The sequence below is a fragment of the Pseudorca crassidens genome, chromosome 2 (genome assembly GCF_039906515.1).
Source record: "Pseudorca crassidens isolate mPseCra1 chromosome 2, mPseCra1.hap1, whole genome shotgun sequence".
Taxonomy (NCBI): Eukaryota; Metazoa; Chordata; class Mammalia; order Artiodactyla; family Delphinidae; genus Pseudorca; species Pseudorca crassidens.
This window is the reverse complement of record NC_090297.1, coordinates 179226527-179245111: the sequence shown is the minus strand read 5'-3', so window position 1 is coordinate 179245111 and position 18585 is coordinate 179226527. Positions and strand designations below refer to the sequence as shown.

Sequence of the window (18585 nt, the reverse complement as noted above, 5' to 3'; positions counted from 1 at the left end):
TCACAGATATAGAGAACAAACTAGTGGTTACCAGTGGGGAGATGGAAGGGGGAGGGGAAATATAGGGGTAAGGAATTAAGAGGTACAAACTATTATAAAATAAGCTATAAAGATATATTGAACAATATGGGGAATACAGTCAATATTTTATAGTAAGTATAAATGGAGTATGACCTTTAGTAAGTGTGAATGCCTATTGTACACCTGTAACTTATATAATAAATAAATGCTTCTGTTTACCAAGGTCCACATTTTACTGCTGTTAGTGTTTAAAAATAAGCAAGGAAATATTATAATAATGTAGATAATACATCTCTTATCAACCTCAGAGCTGTGGTTTCCATACAAAATGAAATGGGCAATTTAAAATATCTGTTGCTGAAAGCAGGTGTTAAAAAGTATTCAACAGCCTAAGTCAAATAAAGAAACATGTTTTAATAAAAATATGACACACTGTAATGTGTGGTTGGTGTCCAGCTGGATAGATCTCTAGGATTGGGAAATTAAACTAACACAACATTGTTAATCAACTGTACTCCAATATAAAATGAAAACTTAAAAAAAAGAAAACGTGTGATTGGAAAAGGAGTTTTGTTTATACCTTTCCCATCTCACAAAGATTTTATTTATCTTGACTGATCTGGACGTCCCAGATTAAGGGTTGTACTGATGTGTGCAAATCAAAGGAGTCATCAATGAACTTAACATGATACCTACAGAACTACATACAGCATGATGTATTCCCGAGGGGATCTCGGGCTGGGTCAAAACCTCACCTCATATATCCAGATTTGTACTAACAGTGAATGGATCCCAATTATCTAAAGGCAGGGGAAATCCTGTAATTCTTTACCTATCAAATCTTTCAATACCTTCCAGGGATGGATCAGAGAGAGAGAGAGAGGCCCATGTAATACTGATTATACTCCTCACTTTATGTGTACACTGTATAGTCAAAACCAAACACCATATCAAAGGAGGGAAAATATGATTTAAGAAGGAAGCTCAGTGGAAACCAAGAGAAATCATGGCAAATGGTAATGAAGCTTGTATGTGTGCTTAATTCGTAGGAAGGATGCAATAATGAGAGCATTTAAAAGCAAAACTCAACTCACTGCATTTGCTAATACCCATTACATTTGCTCAGATCTGCTGTTAATTTTTAGCTGATGCTAATAAAAACCACTACTGATTTTGTCCAAAAATTGGGAAATTGAACTATGCTGATTTATGGTCACTGACTAAAACTCTGTCCAAATAATCTAGAGAAAAACACGACTTGCTAACCACAGATGACTTAGTTGACTAGTAGCCAGTTGCAGTGATAACTTGGTGCGTGATTTTTGCTCTATGTTACTATCTTTTTTTCAAGTAACATGAGGGAATATGATGTTTGAATTATAAATTTTATTGTGGATATAATGCTTTCAAATAAAGTAGAAATGTTACTTAGATGGTCCTATACCATTCACCAATTATGTTCCTTTGGGGGACACTTTTGGAAAGTCTTTTGACACCCAGATTGTGGAATATGACAAATAGAGTTTCAAGGAACATAAATTTTTTATCAATACTGTGAAAGTAAATTTACCAATGTCAAAATTACTACATTACAATGTAATATCATGAAGAGAAGAATTGTTAAACCAAATGTGGATGATAAAAGAAGTATTTTTCCAGGAGACTGTTTGCAAATGGAAGTCATTTCAGGAGGATAATGAAGGATTCGTGAATGGACCAGAGAAGCCACCTATGTGATGGAATATCACAGGCATTAACAAAGACAGGAGAGAAGGTTTGAGCCATTTCTCAAGGAAGGTGGTTGGATAAGGTCAGTGGCCAGGTGCATTAGTGGTCTATGCCAGGGAGGTGCACTTATGAGGACAACATTACAAATTTAAGCTGAAGCAGAATGACATCAGACAGTGTGGCCTTTACTCCTGTTCTCTGTGTTCCCAAGTAATACATATCAGCAGTGAAATTATCTCCTTTGTGGTTCAAATTGTCAGGATTAAAAGAATAATGTTAAAAATCAACACTCGGGGCTTCCCTGGTGGCACAGTGGTTGAGAGTCCGCCTGCCGATGCAGGGGACACGGGTTCGTGCCCCGGTCCGGGAGGATCCCACATGCCGCTGAGCGGCTGGGCCCGTGAGCCATGGCCGCTGAGCCTGCGCGTCCAGAGCCTGTGCTCCGCAACGAGAGGCCACAAAAGTGAGAGGCCCGCGTACCACAAAAAAAAAAAAAAAAAAAATCAACACCGTGTCATTGCAATTGGGGAGGCAATGGTAGTATTATATTATCTTACCTAAAATCCTGTGTTAGTAGGAACATATGCCATGATATATGATTATGGTTATGTCCAACCACCACGTGGAATCTGAAGGGTTTTCAAAAAAAATGACCTCTAGTAACTACCCCAGGTGTTACAATTATGGGTACATAGGTTAAGCACATGAAAAGAAAATATATACTATAATTTTAACTTATGCATCATATGTCAAATATTATGTTGAAGTCCCTATTTTATTAACTTTAGTATTACATTAAAATCAACTTCTCAGGCCAATCAGAATTAGAAAATGTTGGGGGATTTATCTGAAGCTCTTGATCAATGTCATGCATATCAATATATATAGATTGGTCAGAAGAAGGCTTAAGAAATATCAGACACACCTTCATTAACATACACAAAAAGTCCAAATAATCCTTGGTGGCAGAGAAAGGGAATAATCAAGCTGATAAAAGTATCAAAATGCCTGTGAAGGGATAGAGTCATTACTAAAATGATATATATAAAAAATAATTCCCATTTTCCATTAGATAGGTCCAATCCCAGGAGTCACTGGAGTGTTTACAGACTTGTTTGTATAAAATCTTGGGGGAAATATTTTCAGGAGATATGTTTTAAGACAAATTAGGAAAAGATACATCGAAATATTTGGCAAGACGATATTGATCAAGCTCAGAGGGTGGATGGTGTAGTAAGGCTAACAGCCAGGCTTTGATTTATTTCCTCCTACTTGGGGACTGTAGAGACTATAGTTAAACTAGATCAGACCTCCTTGTAAATAAACTGATGACATTTATAAATGGGAATATACGTAAGAGTTCTTTTAAATAAATTCATTTTGGCAAGACATGACTTGTCTATCTGACTCTCTTATTGTAAATAAACCCAGAATTTAAGGATTTATAGAACATGATCAGCTGGAGAATGAAAGTTAGTCAAACACAAGGGTAACAATGCTAAAAGAAAAAAAACCTTTATCTAACAGTAATTTTATGGACACTTGGTTAGGTCTCCATGTTTTCATCATCCCAATGTGGGAAAAAGGAATACTTAGAAATTGCTTCTGATGGTTTTGGTCTCTCCAGAAAGAAGTTGGTACTTCTATAATATTTGAATTCTCTGAATAGTTCCTAAAGTTTGGTGTTGGAGAAAATCTATGATTTATGTGAGTCTGTTTTGACAATTCAATTATTTTATGGTAATGCAGCAAGGTTGCTTCAACATTTTTAAAACTCAATGTAAATTACCACATTAATAATGGAGAATATATAATCAACTCAATAGAATCAGGAGAATCACTGACAAAATTCAATACATATTTATGATAAAAATACATATCAGAAATTTTGAAACAGAAAGGCACTTTCTCAGTTCAATAAATATGTTTAAAATGTCTAACATCATACTTAACTGTGAAATATTGGATATTTTCCTCTAAGATCAGGATATCTAATCTCACCACCTCTTTTCAGCATTATAGTAGACACCATAGCTACTGAACATAGTATGAGACAATAACTCATAAAGGTTGGAAAGGATGATCATAAGTAGAAAACCTAAAATTATCTACAATAAAAATACTATGACTAATAAGTAAACTTACCAGTGTCACAGGATCAAAGTTAATACACAGAGAGAACTGTATTTCCACATGCTAGCACCTAATCAGTGGAAAACAAAAAAGAAAATAATACCATTTAAAATAATATTAAAACATTTAAAAATAAATTTAACAAATATTGTCTATGACATCTATTCCGATGATCATAAAATATTTTTAAGGGAAATTTAAGATAGGTGGATAAACATATCATTGTTCATGGAATTAAAGTCTCTCTCAATCTTTTAAAGATGTCAATTCTTACCAAATCAATATACAGAAACAGCACAGTCATAATTATAACAAAATTTATAGATACAGTCTAATCATAAAATTATATGAAAATGCAAAGAATTTAAAAGAGCCAGTAAAATCTTGGATTTCAAGACTCACTTTAAAACTGCAGTAGTATGGAATTGGTATAAATAATGATAATCAGATTAATATGAAATAAAATTTGATCAATGGAACAGAATAATCAGATATAGATTCATACACATGCTATCTTGACATTCAACAATGGTCTCAAAGAAATAAAATGGAGGGAGAAACAACTTTTCAATTAAGTGGTACCCAAAACATTAAAATATCTGTTGAGAAAAATAAATGAACCATGATCCTCTTCTCACACAACACATAAGAACTAATTCAAGAAGGATCATAAATCCAAACATAAAATATAATGACATAAAGGATACTATAAAAATCATGAGAAAATACTTTCATCACCTGAAGACAAAGTATTTCTTACATAGAGAGGGCACAAAAAGCACTAAGACAAAACCACAAAACTAAACCAAAACAAACGAACAAATATTCCATGAGTTGGGCTCATTGAACAAAGTCATTAGGATTAGAAAATATTGACTCAGATGAGAATAAAGTATTTATTATGTGTATCTGACAAATTACTTGTATCTAAACTATATAAAGTAAGCTACAATAGTGAAATAAAAAGATGCAAACCTGGGCTTCCCTGGTGGTGCAGTGGTTGAGAATCCCCCTGCTGATGCAGGGGACACGGGTTCGTGCCCCAGTCTGGGAAGATCCCACATGCCGCGGAGCAGCTAGGCCTGTGAGCCATGGCCGCTGAGCCTGCGCGTCCGGAGCCTGTGCTCCGCAACGGGAGAGGCCACGGCAGTGAGAGGCCCGCGTACCGCAAAAAAAAAAAAAAAGAAAGAAAGAAAGATGCAAACCCAATTTCAAAAAGAATAGCATAAGACATTAAGCTTATAGTTCACAAAAATTATATACAAATGGCTTAAATGGGCATGGAAACATCACTAGTCCCCAGAAAAAGGCAACTTTAAGCTATAATGAGACATACATACCAATGATTATAGCTGAAATCTTTAAAATCTCACGATATTAATGTTTGTGAGACTGTGGGACAATTGCAACTTGCATACATTTTTATACAAGTCTTTTCAAAAAATATCTGACAGTTTCTTTTAGACTAAACATACACCTAACCTATGACCAAATTATTCCAACTCTAGGTGTTTACCAAAAATCAAATTAAAACAAATGCCCATGAAAAAAGAAATGAAAACATATGATCACGAAAATATATTCACAAGAACGTTTTTAGCAGCTTTATTTATAACATATACAACATAGAAATGCTCTAAAAGTCCACTAATAGGAGACTGGGTAATCAAACTGTGACAGAATCACAAAATACAAGTCTAGACAACAACTACAAAACAAACAAAACAAATAGCAATTGATTCATGAAGCAACATGGATGCTTCTAAAATACAAAGTATTACTAACTTCACAAAATTACAAAGAAGGCAAAATAATCCATGGTGGAAAAATAAAGTATAACCATGTTGCCTTGGAGGAGCATGGGTTATCTGGGAAGAGGCATGCAGGAAATTTCTGGGGTGATGTTATGCTATCTATCCTGATAGGAGTTTGGGTTAACAGATGCATACATCTGTCAAAATGCATTAAGTGGTGTACATAAGTTTGCTGAATTTCACCCTATGTAAATTTTACCTGAGAAAACTGTAAACAAACATTAAATTCCTATCGGTGATATGTCTGTTAATATGTTTAGGGATGAAGTTTACTGATTTTGTCAGCCTATGTTGAAATGCATCTAAGTAGAAGAGGAATTGATGAATGTATGGTTAAAGGACTGAATAGACAGACAGATATGTGAACTAAATATAGTAAAAATAGTTTTTGTAGAATCTTGGTAATAAGTATATGGGTGTTCATTGGGAAATTTTCTGATGTTTTAAAAGTTTTCATAATAAAATGCAAAAAAATGAAAAAGAGCAGTAAGAATTATCAATAAAAAATTAATCCCACATCAATCAACATAAGGAAAATACTGGAACATCAATTATTAATACTGTAATTAAGATATTTCAGACATTGTAGATATTGCATTAAATATGGAAGTACAAAGCCCTATATATATATATAATACATATATTTGAACATCACAAGGTAACATAATAGTTATTTGAATTAGTAAAATAATGTCCATACATAAAATAACTAGTGATACAATGTAAATGCTTTCCCAAAGATCAGTGAAACCTATTAGAAAGCCTAGCAATAGACCGTTGTGGGACTATAAGCTAACAATTCTGAGAACATTATACACAGATACTGGAACAGAACAATTAAGTAAATGGATGTCGGACAGTGTGTGCTAGATTCCTCACTGTTGGAGGAGCGGAGTTATAGATAAGAAAGGGGAAGAGACTAAAATCATCAAGATGATAATGCATTAGAATTGAGGACTTCTGTGTGAATTCATGTTAGCTTAATACAGACACAGAGGGAAACACATAAAGCTATTTAGAGGTACATGTATAAACACAGGTGACTATACACATATATTCCTTTTTCTGTCCTTTGAGTAGGTCTAGAAGCAACAACACCTCAGTAGCAATGAGTACCCAGATCTTGTTTTTTTTAATCCATTTTCCAATGAAATTGCTGACTCGAGTGCCTTGAAATATAGAAGATGAGGCTGAAGCATCTTGTAGTGCCAAAAAGTAAGAAAGTACTTACAAACAAAAAGTATAAAACAACAAGAAACAACCCACAATGATAGGGGTATATCAAAGGCATACAAGGGCCATCTCAATAGGTAAAGTTGGAATACTTGGAGAAACAAAAGAGTATTGGATTATATCTCAAAATATAAATACATATGATGCATACAGGTATAAATAAGCAATTGAATAAATAGATGGGGTGAAGAGATAAGTGTCACCTACAGAAAAATTATAAATCATTTATGAAGATACTCTGTTCTCAAAAAGGGAGAACATCACTCCCAACTCACTGAGTATGGGCTATACAGTGACTTCCTTCCAAAGAGTATAGTATGGACAAGGAAAAAAGAATAACTCTCCAGTGGAGAAATCTGCCAAGTGCAACTTCATCCAGGTGGTTAAGATGAACACCAACAATGATAAGACATGGTGATAGCATGAATCCTTAATACAATATGATGAACATGGCACTTTACCTATGTTTTCTTCCAAAACACATAATCCCAGTCTAATCAAGAGGAAAAATATCAGACAAATACCAATTGACAGGCATTCTTAATGTACCTGAAAGACACTCCTTGAAACTGTCAAGGACATCAACAAGGCAAGTCACAGAAACTGTTAACACTCAGTTGGTACCTAAGCATACATGACAACTAAATTTTGTGTGGAATTCTGGATGGGATCTTAGAACAGAAAAAGGATTTGGAAGATAAAAAGGTTTTCCTTAGGAAAAAAGTAAGGAAATCTCTATAAAGTATAAATTATAGTTAATAATAATATAACAATGTTGGTTCATTAATTGTATACCATACTAATACAAGATTTCAAAATTAGGGGATACTGTGTATGGGGAGAATGAGAATTTACCATACTAATTTTGTACTGTTTCTGAACATGTAAAACTGTTCTAAAATAAAACATTTATTTAAAAATAAGGTAATACAAATTCCATGTTCCTCATAGGAAACCAAGTCTAAATGATTATACAAATTCTACCCAATTTCCAAAGAAAGCATCACTGTAGCATCATTTAAATTTTTCTAACCCATGTACAGCAAAAGGAGTGCCCATCTGATTTTTCCAACTCTCAAAATTATGAAGCCTTAACTAGACATGCACAGATTTAAAAAATATTATATGGGGGGGTATGAGTTATGAAATAAAATGCAACAATGTTAAAAGTACCATATTAGTTTCCATTTGCCATTGTAACAAATTACCACATATTAAGTGGATTTAAACAATACAAATTAATTATTTAATAGTCTTGGAGGTCAGAATTCTGAAATTAATTTCACTGGGTTAAAACCAAGATATAAGCACAGGTGTATTCTCTCTGCAGTCTCTATGGGAGAATCAATTTCTTCATCTTTCCAGCTTCTAGAACCTGCGGGTAGTCTTTGGCTCATGTCCGCATTACCCCAACCTCTGCTTCCATCATCACATCTCCTCTGGATCCCACCTCTTGCCTCCCTCTAATGAAGACTTGTCTTTATGATGCCCACATTGCACCCATATGGGCAATCCAGGATAATCTTCCCATCTCAAGATCCTTAACTCAATCATATCTGCAAAGCCCCTTTGGCCATGTAAGGTAACATATTCAGTTCCATGGGTTAGGATGTAGACATCTTTGGGGAACCATTATTCTAAGCTACTAGGTACATATGAAAATATTGGTATGGAAACATCTATAACGAGTATCCTAAAAAAAACAGTTGTTTGCTGACTAGGTTAGTTTGCTTTGTTTTATGACTTCAAATGATCATATGCAACAACTGGTTTATGCACTTTTTTAGATTCCTGTGTCATGTACCATCAATATGTCCTTAATATCTAACTTTTAAACCATATTTTAAGCTTCAGTGTTTATAGTCCATGACATAATTGTTCTGTCCTTGTATTCCAAGTACTTAACATATTGTCTGGTACCTTTAAAGCATTCACCAAATGAATGCTACACATTAAGATTACATTTTATTTTATTGATCAGAATTCATGTTTTGTAAGGACATGATTATTTTAAGGTATAGCATATGATCTGGAATGCTATAGTGACAAATAAGGTTTCCTTGGGAAACCTTGGGAGGGGATGTTGGATTGCCTCCTTGAAAATATTGCTTCTACCCTTTGGACATGTTGTTTTGGGCAAGTTACATAAACTCTCCTTATTTCAATTTCCTTCTCTCTAAAATGGCAGTGTTCATAGGATCTACCCCATGAAATTTTGTGAGAATCAGTGTATACTATATGTAAAACACTTAGATCAAAGTCTAGTTATAACAGACACTTTATTCTACTGCTACTACTACCATTATTATTACAATATTGGGGCAGTCAAGTACCTTTATATGTGTCATAAACAAAAATATGTTAAGGACATCTATATTGATTTATTTCAGATATTTACAAAATTTAAAGGAAATTGTATGTATGTTCCACCAGAATTTAGGCATTAATCTTGTGGAAAATTCAACTGATTTGTGAACACTATAATATTCTGGCTTTCATCGAGAATGAGACTATAATAAAAGATGTAAGGCTAAAAATGCTCTCCCTTTAATGTTAATCTCATCTTCACTTAGACAATCATTATTTATTTAGATTTATTCAGAAGTTCGGTTCAGAATATAAATGATATTTTTTTAAAAACTATTAATTTAAAAAAATGTATATTTGAAAGTGCAGCATATGCAAAAATATTATAAACTGTTCTACAACTTTGCTGGAGCTTGCTCTGGCACAGCTAAATTCATGATGATTAAAGGCATTTGCTTCATAAAATTCTCCAAGTTTCATATCTACTGTATTAGCAAAACTTTGAAATCCACTGTATACATTTAGAGCCCTAAATAAACTTTATTGTATCTGCTATTAAAATATATATTCCAAAAGACATCAATACCAACCACAAAGTCAAAAGAAACTAATATAAAACATTCAGTGTGCATTTTGAATATCTTTTCCAAAGGGCTCTATTTTATATTCAATTTCATAGAGGATGGTTTCCTTAGCAACTAACCCTCTGCCACATAGTTCTTTAATAGGACATTACTAAAAAATTAATGGTTAGGTATTATGTGGCTGAAAATGTGAGATTTTTACTACTTGTTAAAGTTATTATCCATTTTTTAAAATATCATTGAGGTACTTACAATTTAACACATTTGGGCCCTTAAATTTAGTGTGGTGTAGCTGAAAAAACACATCTCCTAAAATCGTCACCTCTAAGAAGAATTCATTGAACTTGCTAAAATTATGAATGGAATTTATCTTTATTGTCAGTGTTCACAGCAAAATGTATTGTAAAGGCAATGAACCTGATGCTAGAACAGGCTTAAATTATAATGATAAATAAGATTTCTCTTAAAAGATGGATATCCTCATAAATATACCTTGACTGTGCATTAATATATCTATTGTCCTGCAACCAGTTTTAATAGAATTGGATATATAAATGTCTAGGTAGATCAAGTCACATATATATTCATATATATATTTATTTTATTTACTTTGGAGTTTGTATAATATAATACTGTGTATTTACCTAAGTGTATAAATGTCTTCAGTGTAAACTACTTACATCTCTTTCCTTACAATAAATGTACCTGCAGAAAAATGTTTCTTTGGACCTCTAAGAAAATGTTTTAAAACAAATGCACTTCAAGTCTTTAACTTATTGAGGAAAACACATCAATCATCTACTTGGAGTACTTTAAAGAGTGTTTTTAATATATGTGTGTGTATATATATATATATATATATTTAAAATATATATAAATTTTTCCCATTATTTTGCTACTCAGAGTCACCATGATAGAGATAACATAGGAAATGAGGCATTTATTCCATAATAGGAATTATTATTATTATTTAATAGGAATTATTATTACTATTATTTTTGGCTACACATTAATACCACAAATATTTATTGACCATTTATTTTTTATTTGCATTGTTCTATAAATAGTGACAATGATTATTGTGGACTCATTGATTACCCTCATTAGTTAATAAAATGTTGAAGATGGTTTGTAAGAAAAATGATAGAAAAGAAAGTGAAACTTCACAAGAATAGAGAAACAAGAATATAAAGGTGTAGAAATGAAGAAATTTAACAAGAATCCCTAAAAGAGCAGTTATCAGAAACTGATATGAGAATCCAGAGTACAGAATTAATTTACTGTTATAAAGTGATACATAAAAATACTGTGAATGAAATGATAACCACATTATATCTTCATCAAAAATTGAGAAAAATTTTCCACATAAAGCAAAGGACTGGATTATATACATTTTTCAAAATCTGTCAAATCAAAATACTAAAATACACAATACAGGTACAGACATATGACTCAGAGGTTCCTATGAAATGCCATCTTGGATGGCATTCCAAATCACTGAAGGAAAGAAGCTGAGAAAAGTGACATGAAAATGTCATCTTTCCTTTACTCCTTATATAGAAATATATCTCATATTTAGAAAGTATTTATACCATGATGAAAATGAAAAATAATACCAAAAAAATTACTAGAAGTACAATGGATAAAAGAAAACATTAAAACTTTGTATTCAGACATTTTTCTAAACATACCATATACATCAAAAGCCATAAGAACATGAATGGTTTATTGAAAAGATATAATTATAAAATTGTAGGGAGTTCCTTGGGGGCCTAGTGGTTAGGATTCTGGGCTTTCATTGCAGTGGTCCATGTTCAATCCCTAGTTGGGGAACTGAGATCTCGCAAGCCACGTGACACAGCATGGCAAAAAAAAAAAAAATTGTATAAAACAAGATACACCATTAGCGAAGTTGACAGAAAAATGAAATATTCAAAAATAAACACAACAATAATGACAAAGAGCTTCATTTTCCTTTTTATTAAAACAAAAGATAAAAATTATAAAATAAAAGATAATTTCATTGAGAATTTTCCAAAGCAAATATTAGAAACTTTTAAGGCAAGTCAAAAGAAGAAATGCAACTCATAACTATGAGAAAATGTATTTACATTCACTAATTACCACATGATACAAATAAGATATTCCTCCTATAAGATAAACCAAAATTTAAAATATTGCAAAATACCAGTATTTCCTGTGGAATGTTAGAATGCACACTCTTATACACTCTTGGTAGGCGTGTAAATTTACCTTTTTTTGAGCATCTTGGCATTATTTTTATTATGTGAAGGTGAAGGTAATGCTAGTAATTTTAGTGAAAATGGTAAGAAAAAAGTAATAACAACAACAAAAACCATAACTTATCGAAGACTTATGCACTAGTCAGTGTTCCCAGCACTTTATCTTTAGCTCACTCAGAAATACTTAATATGATAGGCACTCTTAAATTCTCCACGTCAAACACTAGGCATCTAAGAAGAAATGTTTTAATATGTTTTCCTAAGGTCACATAACTAATAAATGACAGAAATGAGATATTAGTCCAGGCATTTTGACTCCAAATCAAGTTCTATTAACCACTATACCACACTAAGGAAAAGTAAAAGTGAATTAAAAGTGCCAAAGGAGGTGATTCACCTATGTACAGTTATAGATGTAGATCTAGAGTGTATATATGAATAGAGAATATTCACCAAAGTTTAAAAAGTAATTATTTCTAGACATTTTAGGCTGAGATTTTGGCATGAATTAGAATTCACCCTAAACATTTTAAATGATGAGACTTCAATGGCAAGTCTTCCTTCAAAATCTGAGCACACATTGTTAGGGGTAAAAACAAGAAATGAGAATATGCCTAGAAAAATACTACAATGCAAAACTACCACAGCCCTTTTGATGAAAAGATAAGGGCAATAAATATTTTTACTGGAGCCGAGTATTTGCCACACAAAGATGGGACTCATGTACTAGGAGAGACATGGTCCTGAAGGGAATGCAGGAGAATTACTCCAGCTTATTTCAGTTTTGCCTTCCTTTTTTTTTTTTTCCTCCCATTGTCCTAACCTAACCTGAAGTCCACAGCTGAATTATATTAGGGCAGGAGCTAGCCATCAGGGACTAGTCTTCCTGAGTACAGAGCAGGGCAAATGGGGGCAGAAAATGTGTCTAAGGAGCTGGGTGGGAAAGGGTGTCTCAAACAGAAAAAAATAAGCACTAATAATTAAGAAATGCACTTTAAAATTTTCCTCTTCTTAAATTATCTATGAGATATTTTAAAACTTCACAAGAGAGGACCTTAAAGATGGTGGAGGAGTAAGATGTGGAGATCACCTTCCTCCCCACAAATACATCAAAAATACATCTACATGTGGAACAACTCTTACAGAAAACCTACTGAATGCTGGCAGAAGACCTCAGACTTCCCAAAAGTCAAGAAACTCCCCATGTACCTGGGTACAGCAAAGGAAAAAACAGAGACAATAGAAAAAAGAAAAAAACAGAAAGAAAAGAAGAGAGACGGGCCCTGCACCTCTGGGGGAGAGCTGTGAAGGAGCAAAAGTTCCCACACACTAGGAAGCCCCTTCACTGGTGTAGACGAGGGTGGGTAGAGGGAAAGCTTCGGAGCTATGGAGGAGAGCACAGCATCAGGGGTGCAGAGGGAAAAGTGGAGAGATTCCCGCATAGAGGATCAGTGCCGACGAGAACTCACCAGCCTGAGAGGCTTGTCTGCTCACCAGCCAGGATGGGTAGGGGCTGGGAGCTGAGGCTCAGGCTTTGGAGGTCAGATCCCAGGGAGAAGAATGGGGTTGGCTGCGTGAACACTGCCTGAAGGGGGTTAGTGAGCCACAGATAGCCGGGAGGTGGTCTGGGAAAACCTCAGGACCTGCCTAAGAGGCAAGAGGACATTGTTTTGGGGTGTACGAGGAGAGGAGATTCAGAGCACTGCCTAAACAAGCTTCAGAGACAGTCAAAAGCCATGGCTATCAGCGTGGACCACAGAGACAGGCATGAAATGCTAAGGCTGCTGCTGTAGCCACCAAGAATCCTGTGTGCAAGCACAGGTCACTATCCACATGTCCCCTCTCAGGAGTCTGTGCAGCCTGCCACTGCCAGGGTCCCAGGAGGCAGGGACAACTTCCGTGGTAGAACACACAGTGTACCCCAGGCTGTTGCAATGTCACGCCGGCCTCGGCCCCCTCAGGTTCACGCCGCATTCCATACCCCACTCTCCCCCTGTCTGAGCAAGCCAGAATCGCCAAATCAGCCATTCCTTTAACCCCCTCCTGCCTGGGTGAAGAACAGTCACCAGAGAGGGACCTACGTATAGAGGCTGGGACAAATCCAAAGTTGAACCCCAGGGATTGTGCAAACAAAGAAGAGAAAGGGAAATATCTCCATGCAGCGTCAGGAGGAGCAGATTAAATCTCTACAATCAACTTGATGTACCTGCATCTGCGGAACACCTGAAGAGACAACGAATCATCCCAAAATTGAGGCAGTGGACTTTGGGAACAACTACAGACTTGGGGTTTGCTGTATGCAACAGACTAGTTTCTGATTTTTATGTTTATCTTATTTTAGATTTTAGCATAAGTTATCATTGGTGGATTTGATTATTGGTTTGGTTGCTCTCTTTTTTTAATTACTTTTTAATTTTAATAATATACTTTATAAATTTTTTATTTTAATAACTTTGTTATATATTATTTTATGTTAATTTTCCATTCTTTCTTATTTTTCTCCCTTTTCTTCTGAGTCGTGTGGCTGACAGGGTCTTAGTGCTCCAGCCAAGTGTCAGGTCTGAGTCTCTGAGGTGGGAGATCTGAGCTCAGGACACTGGACCACCAGAGACCTCCTGGCTCCACATAATATCAATTGGCGAGAGCTCTCCAAGAGATCTCTGTCTCAACGCTAAGACCCAGCTCTACTCAATGACCAGCAAGCTCCAGTGCTGGACATGCCATGACAAACAATAAGCAAGACAGGAACACAACCCCACCCATTAGCAGTGAGGCTGCCTAAAATCATAATAAGTTCACAGACACCCCAACACACCACCAGACGTGGTCCTGCCCACCAGAAAGACAAGATCCAGGCTCATCCATCAGAACACAGCCACCATTTCCCTCCACCAGGAAGGCTACACAATGCACTGAACCAAACTTACCCACTGGGGGCAGACACCAAAAACAATGGGAACTACAAACTTGCAGCCTGCAAAAGGAGACCCCAAACACAGTAAGTTAAGCAAACTGACAAGACAGAGAAATATGCAGCAGATGAAGGAGCAAGGTAAAAACCCACCAGACCAAACAAATGAAGAGGAAATAGGCAGTCTACCTGAATAAGAATTCAGAGCAATGAAACTAAAGATGAGGAAAAATCTTGGAAATAGAATGGAGAAAATACAAGAAATGTTTAACAAGGACCTCGAAGAACTAAAAAGGAAACAAACAATGATAAACAACACAATAAATTAAATTAAAAATTCTCTAGAAGGAATCAATAGCAGAATAACTGAGGCAAAAGAATGGATAAGTTACCTGGAATATAAAATAGTGGTAATAACTACCGCAGAGCAGAATAAAGAAAAAAGAATGAAAAGAATTGATCACAGTCTCAGAGACATCTGGGACAACATTAAATGCACCAACATTCATATTATAGGGGTCCCAGAAGAAGAAGAGGAAAAAAACGGATTAAGAAATATTTGAAGAGATTATAGTTGAAAACTTCCCTAATATGGGTAAGGAAATAATCAAGTCCAGGAAGTGCAGAGAGTCCCATACAGGATAAATCCAAGTAGAAACACACCAAGACACATATAAATCAAACTATCAAAAATTATATACAAAGAAAAAAATATAAAAAGCAGCAAGGGAAAACCAAAACATAAGATAAAAGGGAATCCCCAGAAGATTAACAAGTGATATTTCAACAAAAACTCTGCAAGCCAGAAGGGAATGGCAGGACATATTTAAAGTGATGAAAGGGAAAAACCTACAACCAAGATTACTCTAGCCAGGAAGGATCTCATTGAGATCCAATGGAGAAATTAGAAAACTTTACAGACAAGCAAAAGCTAAGAGAATTCGGCACCATGAAACTAGCGTTACAACAAATGCTAAAGGAACTTCTCTAGGCAAAAAACACAAGAGAAGGAAAAGACCTGCAATAATAAACACAAAACAATTAAGAAAATGGTAACAGGAACATACATACCGATAATTACCTTAAATGTAGATGGATTAAATGCTCCAACCAAAAGACATAGATTGGCTGAATGGATACAAAAATAAGACCCATATATATGCTGTCTACAAGAGGCCCACTTCAGACCTAGGGACACATAAAGACTGAAAGTGAGGGGATGGAAAAAGATATTCCATGCAAATGGAAATCAAAAGAAAGCTGGAGTAGCGATACTCATATCAGACAAAATAGACTTTAAAATAAAGACTATTACAAGAGACAAAGAAGGACACTACATCATGAATAAGGATCAATCCAAGAAGAAGATATAACAATTGTAAATATTTATGCACCCAACATAGGAGAACTTCAAAACATAAGGCAAATGCCAAGAGCAATGAAAGGGGAAATCGACAGTAACACAATCATAGTAGGGGACTTTACACCCCACTTTCACCAATGGACAAATCAACAAAAATGAAAATAAATAAGGAAACACAAGCTTTAAATGACATGATAAACAAGACGGACTTAACTGATATTTATATGACATTCCATCCAAAAACAACAGAATACACTTTCTTCTCAAGTGCTCATGGAACACTCTCCAGGATAGATTATATCTTGGGTCACAAATCAAGCCTTGGTAAATTTAAGAATATTGAAATCACATCAAGTATCTTTTCAGGCCACAATGCTATGAGACTAGATATCAATTACAGGAAAAAAACTAAGAAATACAAACACATGGGGACTAAACAATATGCTACTAAATAACCAAGAGATCACTGAAGAAATCAGAGGAAATCATAAAATACCTAGAAACAAATGACAATGAAAACATGACAACCTAAAACCTATGGGATGCAGCAAAAGCAGTTCTAAGAGGTAAGTTTATAGCAATACAATCCTACCTCAAGAAACAAGAAAAACCTCAAATAAACAAACTAACCTTACACCTAAAACAATTAGAGAAAGAAGAACAAAAAAATCCCGAAGTTAGCAGAAGGAAAGAAATCATAAAGATCTGATGAGAATAAATGAAAAAGAAATGAAGGAAATGATAGCAAATATCAATAAAAGTAAAAGCTGTTTCTTTGGGAAGATAAACAAAATTGATAAGCCATTAGCCAGACTCATCAAGAAAAAAAGGGAGAAGACTCAAATCAACAGAATTAGAAATGAAAAAGCACAAGTTACAACTGACACTGCAGAAATACAAAGAATCATGAGAGATTACCACAGGGAACTGTATGCCAATAAAATGGACAACCTGGAAGAAAGGGACAAATTCTTAGAAAAGCACAACCTTCTGAAACTGAACCAGGAAGAAATAGAAAAAGTAAAGAGACCAATCACTAGAACTGGAATTGAGACTGCGATTAAAAATCTTCCAATAAAAAAACCCCAGGACCAGACGGCTTCACAGGTGAATTCTATCAAACATTAGAGAAGAGCTAACACCTATCCTTCTCAAACTCTTCCAAAATATAGCAGAGGGAGGAACACTCTCAAACTCATTCTACGAGACTATCACCCTGATACCAAAACCAGACAAACATGTCACAAAGACAGGAAACTACAGACCAATATCACTGATGAACATAAATGCAAAAATCCTCAACAAAATAGTAGCAAACAGAATCCAACAGCACATTAAAAGGATGATACACCATGATGAAATGGGGTGTATCCCAGGAATGCAAGGATTCTTCAATATACGGGAGTCAATCAATGTGATACACTATATTAACAAATTGAAGAATAAAACCATATGATCATCTCAATAGAGGCAGAAAAAGCTTTTGACAAAATTCTACATCCATTTATGATAAAAACCCTCCAGACAGTAGGCATAGAGGGAACATACCTCAACATAATAAAGGCCATCTATGACAAACCCACAGCCAACAGCGTTCTTAATGGTAAAAAACTAAAACCATTTCCACTAAGATCAGGAACAAGACAAGGTTGCCCACTCTCACCACTCTTATTCAACATAGTTTTGGAAGTTTTAACCACAGCGCTCAGAGAAGAAAAAGAAATAAAAGGAATTCAAATTGGTAAAGAAGAAGTAAAGCTGTCACTGTTTGCAGATGACATGACAGTATACATAGAGAAGCCTAAAGATGCTACCAGAAAACTAATCAATGAATTTGGTAAAGTAGCAGGATACAAAATTATTGCACAGAAATCTCTTGCAGTCATATACACTACTGATGAAAAATCTGAAAGAGAAATTAAGGAAACACTCCCATTTACCACTGCAACAAAAAGAATTAAATACCTAGGAATAAACCTACCTAAGGAGACAAAAACCCTGTATGCAGAAAACTATAAGACACTGATGAAAGAAATTAAAGATGATACAAACAGATGCAGAGATATACCATGTTCTTGGATTGGAAGAATCAACACTGTGAAGATGACTATACTACCCAAAGCATTCTACAGATTCAATGCAATTCCTATCAAACTACCAATGGCATTTTTCACAGAACTAGAACAAAACAATTTCACAATTTGTATGGAAACACAAAAGACCCCGAATATATCTTGAGAAAAAAAAC

General features: G+C 34.8%; 1 long non-coding RNA gene across 1 annotated transcript in view; it reads right to left on the bottom strand.

Annotated features, from left to right (window-relative positions):
* Nucleotides 1-18585, bottom strand: part of LOC137220139 (uncharacterized) — a 119926-nt gene that overhangs the window by 60284 nt on the left and 41057 nt on the right. The window contains exon 3 of the long non-coding RNA XR_010941496.1: nucleotides 3895-3952. This is a non-coding gene — a long non-coding RNA (uncharacterized lncRNA). The remainder of the gene's footprint in view (nucleotides 1-3894; nucleotides 3953-18585) is intronic.